Source organism: Lolium rigidum, chromosome 7 (assembly GCF_022539505.1).
Source record: "Lolium rigidum isolate FL_2022 chromosome 7, APGP_CSIRO_Lrig_0.1, whole genome shotgun sequence".
In the NCBI taxonomy this organism is placed as follows: Eukaryota; Viridiplantae; Streptophyta; class Magnoliopsida; order Poales; family Poaceae; genus Lolium; species Lolium rigidum.
Window position 1 is genome coordinate 207,146,356 of NC_061514.1, and position 17,038 is coordinate 207,163,393.

A 17,038-nucleotide genomic window follows, 5' to 3' on the forward strand; every position below is an offset into this window, starting at 1 on the left:
CTAGCCGCCCTTACACCTATCTCAGGTGTAGGGGCGGCACCCCGCTTGATCATAGTTTAGTAGATCTGATCCGTTACGGTTGCTCCTTGTTCTGCAAGGATTAGTTTAATATCCGCATTAGTTAAGCCCTACAAAGGGTTGGAGGATCCAGCGGCGTGTAGGGTGAAGTTTGCTAGCCCTAGAAAGGATGTTCCGGGGATCAACCTCGTGTTGGTTTTTAGGCCCTGTCTAGGATCGGCTTACGGTCACCGTGCGCGAGCGCGAGGCCCAATCGTGAGTAGGATGATCCGATTATGCGGTGAAAACCCTAAATCGTCGTAGATCTCATTAGCTTTATCTTGATCAAGCAGGACCACCATATATTCGGACACCTTGTACGAATCATGGGTGGATCGGCTCTTTGAGCCGATTCACAGGATAACCTGAGAGACGATCGAGGCTCGTATTTAATGTTTACGTGTATGCCATGCAGGAAACTAAGCGAGGCATCATCCAACACCTTCCTGACCGGTATAGGTCAGGTGGCACGCCCTTGCGATAGCATCGGACGTGTGACCAGGAGGCTTTGCGGGCCGTCGCTCTGAGGGACTGGGGCCAGCCGCAGCCCTAGTTGTTCCCGGCTCTACTGTGTTGTCCGTTGCTGCCCGCCAGTGGGTTTCTGACGTCAACAGTTACTAAATGGGTGGAAGCCATACCTACAAAAAGTGCTGATGGTGAGACCTCTTTAAGAATGCTTTTAGATATTATTTTTCCTAGATTTGGAGTTCCTAGATATATTATGACTGATGGAGGTTCTCATTTTATTCATGGTGGTTTTAGAATAACTCTTGCTAAGTATGGTATTAATCATAGAATTGCTTCTGCCTATCATCCTCAAACTAGTGGGCAAGTAGAATTATCAAATAGAGAGATTAAATCTATCTTGCAAAAGACTGTTAATAAATCTAGAAATAATTGGGCTATTAAATTGAAAGAAGCACTATGGGCTTATAGAACTGCTTACAAAAATCCCATGGGTATGTCACCGTATAAAATGGTTTATGGGAAAGCTTGTCATTTACCTTTAGAACTAGAGCACAAAGCTTATTGGGCTGTAAGAGAACTAAATAAAGATCCTAAACTTGCCGGTAAGAAAAGATTGCTACAATTGAGTTCTCTAGATGAATGGAGAAGTGAAGCTTATGAAAATGCTAAACTCTTTAAAGAGAAAGTTAAGAAATGGCATGATAGAAGAATTATCAAAAGAGAATTTAATGTTGGAGATAAAGTCCTATTGTATCGGTCTCGTCTCAGATTTTTTGCAGGGAAATTACTCTCAAAATGGGAAGGACCATATGTCATTGATGAGGTTTATCGATCAGGAGCAATTAAAATTAGCTCTTTGCAAGGTAATGCTACACAAGTGGTGAATGGACAAAGACTCAAGCATTATATCTCGGGTGATTCTTATAATGAAGATGTTGATGTTATTCAAGTGGTAACTCTGGAAGCTTTCATCAAAGGCCAAGTTGACAGTCCAGCAGAGTCCGACTTTGAATAGGTAACAGTTCTGGTAAGAAAAAGTCCGTGTTTAACTTTCCGAACAATGTTTTTGCAACTTTTGGAAAATATGAAAAATTACGAGATCGAAACGGAGTGGAGGAGACACACGAGGAGGTGCCCCCATAGGCCGGCGCGGGCCCCAGCCTGGCCGCGCCACCCTATGAGGAGGCCACCTCGTTTCCCCTCTCCGACTCTGGTTCGACCTGGTACTTTCCGTTTGTCGTGAAATTTTTTGCTATATAATCCCCCGGACCCCTGGAGGTCCGTATATCGTTTTCTCGCCGTGTTTTGTTTCGAGCTGTTTCTGCCAGGATCTTCGTCGGATCTAGATCCACCATGTCTTCGTCGGGAACTCCGAAGGACAGCTTCCTTGAGGACGTCGTCAACCCGTACATGAGCGAGTTGAAGATGCACCCCAAGGAATTGTTGCTCATAAATGGAGAGTTGCAGATTGAAGATGTCCGGGGTCCTAAAGGAGAAGGAAGCTTGGAAGACAGGATGGAGAAACTAGAACAAGAAGTCTTTAATTACAAGAAGATGGCTGAGCGTGAAGTGGATATCTTCCACAAGATCGTGTCTGAACTTATTGATGAACACGAGAAGGAGACTGCAAAGCTGTGGAATGATATCCTCTCACTTCACGACACCACCAACAAACTCCAAGCTCAACTCTATGATGTTCAGAATCAAAACTGTGAGTATGAAAATAGGTTTAAACACATAAGCTATGCTGCTAGTTTCAGGATCCCTGAGACCAAGATGTCGTTTGTTGATGGAGAGCCTCTTCCTTGGAAGTCTGATGATGGGAAGAATTCACCACCACCGGAGGAGTAATTCATCATCAGTATTGGCACACCCTTGGTTTGTTCCAAGCTTGGGGGAGTGCCGCGGTATCACATCATCACTATCTTTTGTATTTTTACTATCAAGTAGTGTCATATCATGAGTAGAAAAGTTATCATATAAGATGTGTTGCGGTATGGAAGTATCTCTCTTTAGTTGGTTATCTATGTATCCCTTGGTGTGAGTTATCGTTATGGAATATTAATGAGAAGTTTTATCATTTGCATATTGCACATCTTATTTTAGTTTGCAATCTCTATTATATGATTGATGTTGTTGTTAGTATTGGTATCACTTTGGGAGCATTGAGTAAATCTATTTGGTTTTGGCAAACTTAGCATTGGTCAATAGCAACAACACTTTGAGTTTTAAGTAGAGAAGAGGAAATACATGTAGATATGTTATTATCTTTCTTGTTAGTTCCTAGCTTAGTATTCTGAAGTTAAAATTGTTTGTGCTTACAAGTAAGATGCATGATTGTTTCTATCACATGTATATTTGTTTGTTTCCCTCAACTCTTATGCTTGCTAATTAACCTTGCTAGCCAAAGACCTGTACCGAGAGGGAATACTTCTCGTGCATCCAAACCCTTAAACCAAACCTATGCCATCAGTGTCCACCATAACTACCTACTATGTGGTATTTCCCTGCCATTCCAAGTAAATACTTCATGTGCTACCTTTAAATAATTTAAAAGCTATTACTTCTTATTTGTGTCAATGTTTTATAGCTCATGAGGAAGTATGTGGTGTTTTATCTTTCAATCTTGTTGGGCAGCTTCCACTAATGGACTAGTGGCTTCATCCACTTATCCTTTAATTTTGCAAAAAGAGCTGGCAACGGGGTTCCCAGCCCCAATTATTCAACCTTCATTAATAACTCTCTTCACATGTTTTGCCCTGATTCATCAGTAAGCAACTTAATTTTGCAATAGACACTCCTCCATGGTATGAGATTGTTGGAAGGCACCCGAGGATTCGGTTAGCCATGGCTTGTGTAAGCAAAGGTTGGGGGAGTGTCATCCTTAAATAAACTAAAGTACATGTGTAAACAAAAGAGAAGAGGGATGATCTACCTTGCTGGTAGATATAACGTCCTTCATGGGAGCCGCTCTTTGGAGGTCTGTTTGGCAAGGGGGTTAGAGTACCCGCTACCATTCGTTGACAACAACAAACACCTCCCAAAACTTTACTTTTATGCTCTCTATATGATTTCAAAACTCAAAAAGCTCTAGCACATGATTTAATCCCTGCTTCCCTCTGCGAAGGGCCTGTCTTTTACTTTATGTTGAGTCAGTAAACCTATTTCCATCCATCTCAAGCAAGCATTTGAGTTGTTGTGATCAAGCCATCTATATTGTGATCTATTTCATCATGTCTTTTATTCTTCCTTGTTTAAGTACAAGTTTTATCTGAATGAATATAGCTGTGCAAGTTATCAAAGATTATGAGGAGATTACTGTGATTGAGTATGCAAGTTTATTATAAGCTTTAATATGAGAGTGCTGCTCAATAGATAAGTATAATCTGTAACTGTTCTCTGACCAAGAACAAAGTTTGCCATCACCAATTATGATTTCCTATGCACCTTTATTTGTGATTTCCTTCTACTTGTTTCAAGTTGAATTATATGAGGAAGTTGTCTACTAGAATGTCTTGTGTGAATGAATATGATGCTTCTTGTCCGTATTTTATTTATCGACTCTTCACTCCATAAACATGTGGTCTTGTTTACAGAGTTCAGTTTCGCTTGGGGACAAGCGAAGTCTAAGCTTGGGGGGAGTTGATACGTCCATTTTGCATCACTATTGTATATCATAATTTGCTGTTATTCATTGATATATTTCATATTTGGAGATGATACTTATGTAATTTCATCTATTTTGCATGTTTCATGATTATTTGAGGATCGCGCCCCGGAGCCAGGATTCTACTGGAAAAAGCACCGTCAGAATGCAATATTTTGGAAGATCAACAGTTGACGGAAATTACATGAAAAATCCTATTTTTCCAGATGACGAAGGGAGCCAGAAGGGGGAGCCGAGGGGACCCGAGGTGGGCCCACCTCATAGGCCGGCGCGGCCCAAGGCCTGGCCGCGCCGCCCTGTGAGGAGGGGGCCCACAGCCCCCTCTCGCCTCCTTTTTTTCGCGTACGTCTTCGTCCCGAAAACCTAAGCCCCAGAGGGTAGTCGCGAAGAGACACAGCCGCCTCTGCGGGGCGGAGAACACCAGAGAGAAAAGAGCTCTCCGGCAGGCTGAAATCTGCCGGGGAAATTCCCTCCCGGAGGGGGAAATCGACGCCATCGTCACCGTCATCAACGTCATCATCATCATCATCATCATCATCATCATCATCATCATCATCATCATCATCATCATCATCATCATCATCATCATCATCATCATCATCATCACCGCCATCTCCACCGCTGCACCTCGTCACCGCTGTAACAATTTGGGTTTGATCTTGATTGTTTGATAGGGGAAACTCTCCCGGTGTTGATTTCTACTTGTTATTGATGCTATTGAGTGAAACTATTGAACCAAGGTTTATGTTCAGATTGTTATTCAACATCATATCACCTCTGATCATGTTCCATATGATGTCTCGTGAGTAGTTCGTTTAGTTCTTGAGGACATGGGTGAAGTCTAAATGTTAGTAGTGAATTATGTTGGCTAGTATTCAATGTTATGATATTTAAGTTGTGGTGTTATTCTTCTAGTGGTGTCATGTGAACGTCGACTACATGATACTTCACCATTTATGGGCCTAGGGGAGTGCATCTTGTATTCGTTTGCTAATTGCGGGGTTGCCGGAGTGACGAAACCTAAGCCCCCGTTAGTATATCGATGCGGGAGGGATATCGAGGATCTCGAGTTTAAGGCTGTGGTTAGATTTATCTTAATTACTTTCTTGTAGTTGCGGATGCTTGCAAGGGGTATAATCACAAGTATGTATTAGTCCTAGGAAGGGCGGTACATTAGCATAGGTTCACCCACACAACACTTATCAAAACAATGAAGATTAATCAGCTATATGAAGCGAAAGCACTAGACTAAATTCTCGTGTGTCCTCAAGAACGTTTGGTCATTATAAGTAAACAAACCATCTTGTCCTTTGTGCTAAAAAGGATTGGGCCACTCGCTGCAATTATTTCTCTCGCACTTTACTTACTTGTACTTTATTCATCTGCTATATCAAAACCCCTGAATACTTGTCTGTGAGCATTTACAGTGAATCCTTCATCGAAACTGCTTGTCAACACCTTCTGCTCCTCGTTGGGATCGACATTCTTACTTATCGAAGATACTACGATACACCCCCTATACTTGTGGGTCATCAAGTGCTACCTTTAAAATTTCATTCCTTGTCTTTGCAATATATAGCTCATGGGAAAATAGCCTTAAAAACTATTGTGGTAAAGAATATGTAGCTTATGTATCTTATTTCTTATAAGTTGCTTGTTGAGCGGTAACCATGTTTCTGGGACGCCATCAACTATTACACTTTTGTTGAATATCATGTGAGTTGCTATGCATGTTCGTCTTGTCCGAAGTAAGGGTGATTTATCATGATCAAATGGTTTGAGTATGCATATTGTTAGAGAAGAACATTGGGCCGCTAACCGAAGCCATGTATCATGGTGGAAGTTTCGTTTGGACATTAATCCTCAATCTCTTATGAGAATATTATCTGTTGTTGAATGCTTATGCATTAAAGAGGAGTCCATTATCTCGTTTTCTATGTTGTCCCGGTATGGATGTCCGTAGTTGAGATCTATCAAAAACGAGAAATCAAATGCGATCTATCTCCTTGGACCTTTGTACAGGCGGCATAGAGGTACCCCTTTGTGACACTTGGTTGAAACATATGTTATGCAATGATAATCCATGTAAATCCAAGCTAATTAGGACAAGGTGCGAGCACTATTGGTGTTCTATGCATGAGGCTTGCAACTTATAGGATGTCTTATGCATAACACATATGAATTATTACTACCGTTGACAAAATTGTTTCTATGTTTTCAAAATAAAAGCTCTAGCACAAAAATAGTAATCCATGCTTCCCAGTGCGAAGGGCCTTTCTTTTACTTTATGTTGAGTCAGTTTACCTACTTCTTTCTATCTTAGAAGCAAACACTTGTTTCAACTGTGTGCACTGATTCTTATATGTTTACTGATTTCACTTGTTATATTACTTTATGTTGACAATTATCCATGAGATATACATGTTGAAGTTGAAAGCAACAGCTGAAACTTATATCTTCCTTTGTGTTGCTTCAAAACTTTCTACTAAGAATTTATTGCTTTATGAGTTAACTCCTATGCAAGTCTTATTGATGCTTGTCTTGAAAGTACTATTCATGAAAAGTCTTTGCTAGATGATTCAGTTGTTTAGTCATTGTCTTTACCATTGCTTCGAATCACTTCATTCATCTCATATGCTTTACAATAGTATTGATCAAGATTATGATAGTAGCATGTCACTTCAGAAATTATCCTTGTTATCGTTTACCTACTCGAGGGCGAGTAGGAACTAAGCTTGGGGATGCTTGATACGTCTCCAACGTATCTATAATTTCTGATGTTCCATGCTAGTTTTATGATAATACCTACATGTTTTGCTCACACTTTATAATGATTTTATGCATTTTACGGAACTAACCTATTGACAAGATGCCGAAGTGCCAGTTCCTGTTTTCTGCTGTTTTTGGTTTCAGAAATCTTACACAGGAAATATTCTCGGAATTGGACGAAACAAAAGGCCACGTTCCTATTTTTCCAGGGGCTTCACGGAGTCCGAAGGAGAGACGAAGGGGGGCCACGAGGAGCCCACACCATAGGGGGGCGCGGGCCACCCCCTGGCCGCGCCACCTGGTGGGGAGCCCACCTCGGGACCCCTCCGAGGCTGCCCTTCCGCCTATAAAGTCTCTCCGCCGCGAAAACCCTAAAAAGATAAGCCACGAGACGAGAAAAGTTACACAGCCGCCGCCATCGCGAAGCCAAGTTCGGGGGACAGAAGTCTCTGTTCCGGCATGCCGCCGGGACGGGGAATTGCCCCCGGAAGCCATCTCCATCGACACCACCGCCATCTTCATCGCCGCTGTTGTCTCCCATGATGAGGAGGGAGTAGTTCTCCCCCGAGGCCGAGGGCTTTACCGGTAGCTATGTGGTTAATCTCTCTCTCCCATGTACTTCAATACAATGATCTCATGAGCTGCCTTACATGATTGAGATCCATATGATGAGCTTTGTAATCTAGATGTCGTTATGCTATTCAAGTGGATTTTACTTATGTGATCTCCGGAGACTCCTTCTCCCACGTGTGTAAAGGTGACAATGTGTGCACCGTGTGGGTCTCTTAGGCTATATTTCACAGAATACTTGTTCACTGGGTTATGATTTGAGTTGGATGTCTCTATGAAATTGTGGTGTGTTAGTACCTCCTATGATTGCAATGTTTGAGAGTGTCCACTAGTGAAAGTATGATCCCTAGGCCTTGTTTCTAAGCATTGAAACACCGTTTCCAACAAGTTCTGCTACATGTTCGCTTGCTGCCATCTTTATTTCAGATTGCAATTACTACTTATAATCATCCATATTACTTGTATTTCACTATCTCTTCGACGAGCTAGTGAACCTATACATCTGACAAGTGTATTAGGTGTGTTGGGGACACAAGAGACTTCTTGTATCTTAATTGCAGGGTTGCTTGAGAGGGATATCTCTGACCTCTACCTCCCTGAGTTCGATAAACCTTGGGTGATCCACTTAAGTGAAACTTGCTGCTGTTCTACAAACCTCTGCTCTTGGAGGCCCAACACTGTCTACAAGAATAGAAGCACACATAGACATCAACTATATATGTGCTTTGGTTTTTCATTTGTTTTATTTTATGCCCACTTGAATCTTGGTCAATCCTAGATTTGACCAGGATTTAAACAAGTTTAAAACATGAAAATGAAAAGGTACGCCTGGATCCTTCTTAGTAACGACTCTAAAAAAGACGCTTTTGGGATGTTCTTGAAATTTCCATGTTAGTTTGAAACCCAAAACGAATTCTCTTCATGCTAGACTTAATAAGATCGACAGGGGGTAGATACATGATTTGTCTGGTTTGGATATATCTAGACCTTGTTTATCAACTTGAATGCTTACGATATGACATAAGAAGACTATGTGCTTTTGTTTCTCATTTTTCTTATTTTTTTTAATTTTGTGCCCATTTATATCTTGGTCAAATCCTAGGTTTGACAATGATTTAAACAAGTTTAAAATATGAAAATGAAAAGGTAAGCATGGATCCTTCTTAGTCACTCTAAAATGAGCCTTTTGGGAGGTTTTTGAAATTTCCATGTTTGAAACACAAAACCACTTCTCTTCATGCTTGACTTCATTCATAAGATAGAGTTTAGGGGTTAAGGGTAGATATATACACGATTTTTCTGGTTTGAATATGTCTAGACCTTGTTTATCAACTTGAATGCTTACTATATGACATAAGAATGCTATGTGCTTTGGTTTTTCATTCTTTTGATTTTTTCTGAATTTTTATGCCCATTTGAATCTTCCTCAAATCCTAGGTTTGACGAAGATTTAAACAAGTTTAAAATATGAAAATGAAAAGGTAAGCATGGATCCTTCTTAGTCACTCTAAAATGAAGCTTTTGGGAGGTTTTTGAAATTTCCATGTTTGAAACCCAAAACCACTTCTCTGCATGCTTGACTTCATAAGACATAGTTATTTAAGGGTTAGGGGGTGTAGATACATGATTTGCATAGTTTGAACATGTCTAGACCTTGTTTCTGAACTTTAATGCTTACTATATATATGACATACGAAGACTATGTGCTTTTGTTTTACATTTTTCTGATTTTTTTTTAATTTTGTGCCCATTTGTATCTTGTTTAAATCCTAGGTTTGACAATGATTTAAACAAGTTTAAAAATATGAAAATGCAAAGCTAAGCATGGATCCTTCTTAGTCACTCTAAAATAAGGATTTTGGGAGGTTTTTGAAATTTCCTTGTTTGAAACCCAAAACCACTTCTCTTCATGCTTGACTTCATAAGATAGAGTTTAGGGGTTAGAGGTATAGATACATGATTTGTCTGGTTTGAATATGTCTAGACCTTGTTTAACAACTTGAATGCTTACTATATGACATAAGAAGACTATGTACTTTGGTTTTTCATTTTTCCGATTTTTTTAATTTTCCGCCCATTTGAATCTTGGTCAAATCCTAGGTTTGACCAAGATTTAAACAAGTTTAAAACATGCAAATAAAATGGTAAGCATGGATCCTTCTTAGTCTCCCTAAAATGAAGCTTCTGGGGTTTTTGAAATTTCCATGTTTGAAACCCAAAACCACTTCTCTTCATGCTTGACTTCATAAGACAGAGTTTAGGGTTAATTAGGGGTAGATATATACATGATTTTTCTGGTTTGAATATGTCTAGACCTTGTTTATCAACTTTAATGCTTACTATATGACATAAGAAGACTATGTGCTTTGGTTTTTCATTTTTCTATTTTTTTTATTTTATGCCCATTTGAATCTTGGTCAAATCCTAGATTTGACCAGGATTTGAACAAGTTTAAAACATGAAAATGAAAAGGTAAGCCTGGATCCTTCTTAGTAACTCTAAAATGAAGCTTTTGGGATGTTCTTGAAATTTCCATGTTTGAAACCCAAAACGACTTCTCTTCATGCTAGAGTTCATAAGATCGACAAGGGGTAGATACATGATTTGTCTGGTTTGGAAATAGCTAGACCTTGTTTATCAACTTGAATGCTTACGATATGACACAAGAAGACTACCTGCTTTTGTTTTTTTCTGATTTTTTTAATTTTGTGCCCATTTGTATCTTGGTCAAATCCTAGGTTTGACAATGATTTAAACAAGTTTAAAATATGAAAACAAAAAAGGTAAGCTTGGATCCTTCTTAGTCACTCTAAAATGAGGCTTTTGGGAGGTTTTTGAAATTTCCATGTTTGAAACCCAAAACGACTTCTCTTCATGCTAGACTTCATAACATCGACAAGCAGGGGTGGATACATGATTTGTCTGGTTTAAATATATCTAGACCTTGTTTATCAACTTGAATGCTTACGATATGACATAAGAAGACTATGTGCTTTTGTTTTTCATTTTTTTAAATTTTGTGCCCATTTGTATCTTGGTCAAATCCTAGGTTTGACAATGATTTAAACAAGTTTAAAATAAGAAATTGCAAAGGTAAGCATGGATCCTTCTTAGTCATTCTAAAATGTGGCTTTTGGGAGGTTTTTGAAATTTCCTTGTTTGAAACCCAAAACCACTTCTCTTCATGCTTGACTTCATAAGATAGAGTTTAGGGGTTAGAGGTATAGATACATGATTTGTCTGGTTTGAATATGTCTAGACCTTGTTTAACAACTTGAATGCTTATTATATGACATAAGAAGACTATGTACTTTGGTTTTTCATTTTTCTGATTTTTTAATTTTCTACCCATTTGAATCTTGATCAAATCCTAGGTTTGACCAAGATTTAAACAAGTTTAAAACATGCAAATAAAATGGTAAGCATGGATCCTTCTTAGTCTCCCTAAAATGAAGCTTCTGGGGTTTTTGAAATTTCAATGTTTGAAACCCAAAACCACTTCTCTTCATGCTTGACTTCATAAGACAGAGTTTAGGGTTAATTAGGGGTAGATATATACATGATTTTTCTGGTTTGAATATGTCTAGACCTTGTTTATCAACTTGAATGCTTACTATATGACATAAGAAGATTATGTGCTTTGGTTTTTCATTATTTTTATTTTATTTTATGCCCATTTGAATCTTGGTCAAATCCTATATTTGACCAGGATTTAAACAAGTTTAAAACATGAAAATGAAAAGGTAAGCCTGGATCCTTCTTAGTTACTCTAAAATGAAGCTTTTGGGATGTTCTTGAAATTTCCATGTTTGAAACCCAAAACGACTTCTCTTCATGCTAGAGTTCATAAGATCGACAAGGGGTAGATACATGATTTGTCTGGTTTGGATATAGCTAGACCTTGTTTATCAACTTGAATGCTTACGATATGACACAAGAAGACTATCTGCTTTTGTTTTTTTTTTCTGATTTTTTAAATTTTGTGCCCATTTGTATCTTGGTCAAATCCTAGGTTTGACAATGATTTAAACAAGTTTAAAATATGAAAACAAAAAGGTAAGCTTGGATCCTTCTTAGTCACTCTAAAATGAGGCTTTTGGGAGGTTTTTGAAATTTCCATGTTTGAAACCCAAAACGACTTCTCTTCATGCTAGACTTCATAAGATCGACAAGCAGGGGTAGATACATGATTTGTCTGGTTTGGATATTTCTAGACCTTGTTTATCAACTTGAATGCTTACGATATGACATAAGAAGACTATGTGCTTTTGTTTTTCATTTTTCTTATTTTTTTTTAATTTTGTGCCCATTTGTATCTTGGTCAAATCCTAGGTTTGATAATGATTTAAACAAGTTTAAAATATGAAAATGCATAGGTAAGCATGGATCCTTCTTAGTCACTCTAAAATGTGGCTTTTGGGAGGATTTTGAAATTTCTGGCCATGTTTGAAACCCAAAACCACTTCTCTTCATGCTTGACTTCATAAGACAGAGTTTAGGGGTTAGGGGTTTATAGATACATGATTTGTCTGGTTTGAATATGCCTAGACCTTGTTTAACAAATTGAATGCTTACTATATGACATAAGAAGACTATGTACTTTGGTTTTTCATTTTTCTGATTTATTTTTATTTTTTGCCCATTTGAATCTTGGTCAAATCCTAGGTTTGACCAAGATTTAAACAAGTTTAAAACATGAAAACAAAATGGTAAGCATGTATCCTTCTTAGTCACCCTAAAATGAAGGTTTTGGGGGTTTTTGAAATTTCCATGTTTGAAACCCAAAACCACTTCTCTTCATGCTTGACTTCATAAGACAGAGTTTAGGGTTAGGGTTGAGGTAAAACTGAGTATATTGCACTAGCCAGTATTAGTACTCAAGGGGAAAACTGAGCACACAAAAAATGCTAAATTTCCAGGGTTAGACTCGAGTACGCGTGTTGCGGTGCAGAAGTGGAAGACGTGCAATTGTTGACGCGTAGACGCGGGTCGCGGTGCAGAAGTCGAAGACGTGCAATCATGGACGCGTGTCGCATTGCAGAAGCCCAAGACGTGCAGACGTTCAATGGTGGACGCGTAGGACGCGGGTTGCATTAACCACCCCTCGCCTTTATAGACGCCTCCTCGCACTACCTCTGTCACTCTCACTAGCTCATGCAACGCCTTCTCTCACGTCCCATCATCTTCTCCAAAGCAAAAAACCCTCTCCCTCTCTGCCGGCGAGATGGCCAAGGAGAATGCGAATCCCATCGTCCATGACGCCGTCGGCTCCAAGTGCGACGCCTCCCTCTTCGACGCCGTCCCCTCAACTGCCGTCACCGCCGCTGGTGGCGGTCGGATCCCGCCGGGATGGGACCCCTATGAGGAGGTGCCGTACATCTCGCCTCCGAACCCCTACGACACCTACATGGACGACCCATGGAACGAGGTAACTATGGTTTGCTCCCTTTTTTGTTCCCCATTCCTCTTTGAACCCTATTTTTGCTGGTTCCCTAGTAACTATTAGTGCCGATCTGTAGATGGATGAGTATTGACTTAATATTTGCGCCGATTTTATTCCATTTTGCTTTGATCCCTTCTTGATTTCGTTTAAGATTTGGAGTTCGGCCGCTCGGTTAATTTATGCAAGTAATAATGAGATCTCAATCAGTTAATTTATGCAAGTAATTGATGTCTACGGGTGCTTCTATTCTTGTAGACAGTGTTGGGCCTCCAAGAGCAGAGGTTTGTAGAACAGCAGCAAGTTTCCCTTAAGTGGATCACCCAAGGTTTATCGAACTCAGGGAGGAAGAGGTCAAAGATATCCCTCTCAAGCAACCCCGCAATCACGATACAAGAAGTCTCTTGTGTCCCCAACACACCTAATACACTTGTCAGATGTATAGGTGCACTAGTTCGGCAAAGAGATAGTGAAATACAAGTAGTATGGGTGTATATGAGTGGTAATAGCAATCTGAATAAAATATGGCAGCGAGTAAACATGCAATAGAACAGTAAGTAAACAGTCATAACCTACGCCAAGTACTACACGATGCACACACTGTCACCGTTACACCATGGAGGAGGAATAGAGTACTTTAATAACATCACTAGAGTAACACATAGATGAATAGTGATACAAAACTCATATGAATCTCAATCATGTAAGGCAGCTCATGAGATCATTGTATTGAAGTACATAGGAGAGAGATTAACCACATAGCTACCGGTACAGCCCTTAGCCTCGATGGAGAACTACTCCCTCCTCATGGGAGACAGCAGCGGTGATGAAGATGGCGGTGGTGTCGATGGAGATGCCTTCCGGGGCACTTCCCCGTCCCGGCGGCGTGCCGGAACAGAGACTCCTGTCCCCCAGATCTTGGCTTCGCGATGGCGGCGGCTCTGGAAGGTTTCTCGTACCGTGGCTTTTCCGTATCGAAGATTTAGGTCAGGGAGGCTTAAATAGGCGAAGAGGCAGAGTCGGAGGGGGTACGGAGCCGCCACACAATAGGGGGGCGTGGGCCCTAGCCTGGCCGCGCCAGCCCCATGTGTGGGCCCCCTGTGGCTCTCCTCTGGTGGATCTCGGGTGTTCTGGAAGCTTCGTGGAATTCTAAGATGCTGGGCGTTGATTTCGTCCAATTCCGAGAATATTTCCTTACTAGGATTTCTGAAACCAAAAACAGCGTAAAACAGACAACCGGCCCTTCGGCATCTCGTCAATAGGTTAGTTCCGGAAAACGCATAAATATGACATATAATGTGTATAAAACATGTGAGTATCATCATAAAAGTAGCATGGAACATAAGAAATTATAGATACGTTTGAGACGTATCAAGCATCCCCAAGCTTAGTTCCTACTCGCCCTCGAGTAGGTAAACGATAACAAGAATAATTTCTTAAGTGACATGCTATCATAATCTTGATCAATACTATTGTAAAGCATATGAGATGAATGCAGCGATTCGAAGCAATGATGAAGATAATGAGTAAACAAATGAATCATATAGCAAAGACTTTTCATGAATAGTACTTTCAAGACAAGCATCAATAAGACTTGCATAAGAGTTACTCATAAAGCAATAGATTCAAAGTAAAGTCATTGAAGCAACACAAAGGAAGATATAAGTTTCAGCGGTTGCTTTCAACTTCAACATATTTATCCCATGGATAATTGTCAACACAAAGTAATATAACAAGTGCAATAGGTAAACATGTAAGAATCATTGCACAGTTGACACAAGTGTTTGCTTCTAAGATAGAAAGAAGTAGGTAAACTGACTCAACAATAAAGTAGAAGAATGGCCCTTCGCAGAGGGAAGCAGGATAAAATCATGTGCTAGAGCTTTTTAAGTTTTGAAATCATATAGAGAGTATAAAAGTAAAGTTTTGAGAGGTGTTTGTTGTTGTCAACGAATGATAGTGGGCACTCTAACTACCTTATCAACCAGACTTTCAAGAGCGGCTCCCATGAAGGACGTTATCTCTACCAAGCAAGGTAGATCATCCCTCTTCTCTTTTGTTTACACATGTATTTTAGTTTCATTATTGATGGGTGACACTCCTCCCAACCTTTTGCTTACACAAGCCATGGCTAACCGAATCCTCGGGTGCCTTCCAACATTCACATACCATGAAGGAGTGTCTATTTGCAAAATTAAGTTGCTTACTGATAGATCGGGGCAAAGCATGTGAAGAGAATTATTAATGCAAGTTAATTAATTGGGGCTGGGAACCCCATTACCAGCTCTTTTTGCAAAATTATTGGATAAGCGGATGAAGCCACTAGTCCATTGTGAAAGTCTGTCAAAAGTAAATGACAAGATCGAAAGATAAAACACCACATACTTCCTCATGAGCTATAAAACATTGACACAAATAAGAGATAATAGCTTTTGAATTGTTTAAAGGTAGCACATGAAGTATTTACTTGGAATGGCAGAGAAATACCATGTGGTAGGTAGGTATGGTGGACACAAATGGCATAGTGTTTGGCTCAAGGATTTGGATGCACGAGAAGAATTCCTCTCAATACAAGGCTAGGCTAGCAAGGTTGTTTGAAGCAAACTCAAGTATAAAACGGTGCAGCAAGACTCACATATGAACATATTGTAAACATTATAAGACTTTACATCGTCTTCCTTGTTGTTCAAACACCTTAACCAGAAAATATCTAGACTCTAGAGAACAATCATGCAAACCAAATTTTAACAAGCTCTATGTAGTTCTTCATTAATAGGTGCAAAGTACATGATGCAAGAGCTTAAACATGATCTATATGAGCACAACAATTGCCAAGTATCAAATTATTCAAGACATTATACCAATTACCACATGCAGCATTTTCTGTTTCCAACCATATAACAATTAACGAAGCAGTTTCAACCTTCACCATGAACATTAAGATAAAGCTAAGAACACATGTGTTCATATGAAACAGCGGAGCGTGTCTCTCTCCCACACAAGCATGATGGATCAGATTTTATTCAAACAAAAACAAAAATAAAAGCACACAGACGCTCCAAGTAAAGCACATAAGATGTGACTGAATAAAAATATAGTTTCAAGAGAAATGACCTGATAAGTTGTCGATGAAGAAGGGGATGCCTTGGACATCCCCAAGCTTAGATGCTTGAGTCTTCTTGAAATATGCAGGGATGAACCACGGGGGCATCCCCAAGCTTATACTCTTCACTCTTCTTGATCACGTTATATCATCCTCCTCTCTTGACCCTTGAAAACTTCCTCCACACCAAACTCAAAACAAACTCATTAGAGGGTTAGTGCATAATCAAAAATTCACATATTCAGAGGTGACACAATCATTCTTAACACTTCTGGACATTGCTCAAAGCTACTGGAAGTTAATGGAACAAAGAAATCCATCCAACACAGCAAAAGAGGCAATGCGAAATAAAAGGCAGAATCTGTCAAAACAGAACAGTCCGTAAAGACGAATTTTTTAGGTGCACCAGACTTGCTCAGATGAAAATGCCCAAATTGAATGAAAGTTGCGTACATATCTGAGGATCACGCACGTAAATTGGCAGATTTTTCTGAGTTACCTACAGAGAGGCATATTGAAATTCGTGACAGCAAGAAATCTGTTTCTGCGCAGTAATCCAAATCTAGTATCAACCCTACTATCAAAGACTTTACTTGGCACAACAATGCAATAAAATAAAGATAAGAAGAGGTTGCTACAGTAGTAACAACTTCCAAGACACAAATATAAAATAAAAGTGCTGTAGTAAAATAAAGACATGGGTTATCTCCCAAGAAGTGCTTTCTTTATAGCCATTAAGATGGGCTCAGCAGTTTTAATGATGCACTCGCAAGAAATAAGAGTTGAAGCAAAAGAGAGCATCAAGAAGCAAATTCAAAACAAATTTAAGCCTAACCCACTTCCTATGGAAAGGAATCTTGTAAATAAACAAGTCATGTAGGCATAATGCAACAAGCATAGGAAAACTAGACAAGCGCAACTTCAAGATTTTCAGCATATAGAGAGGTGTTTTAGTAACATGAAA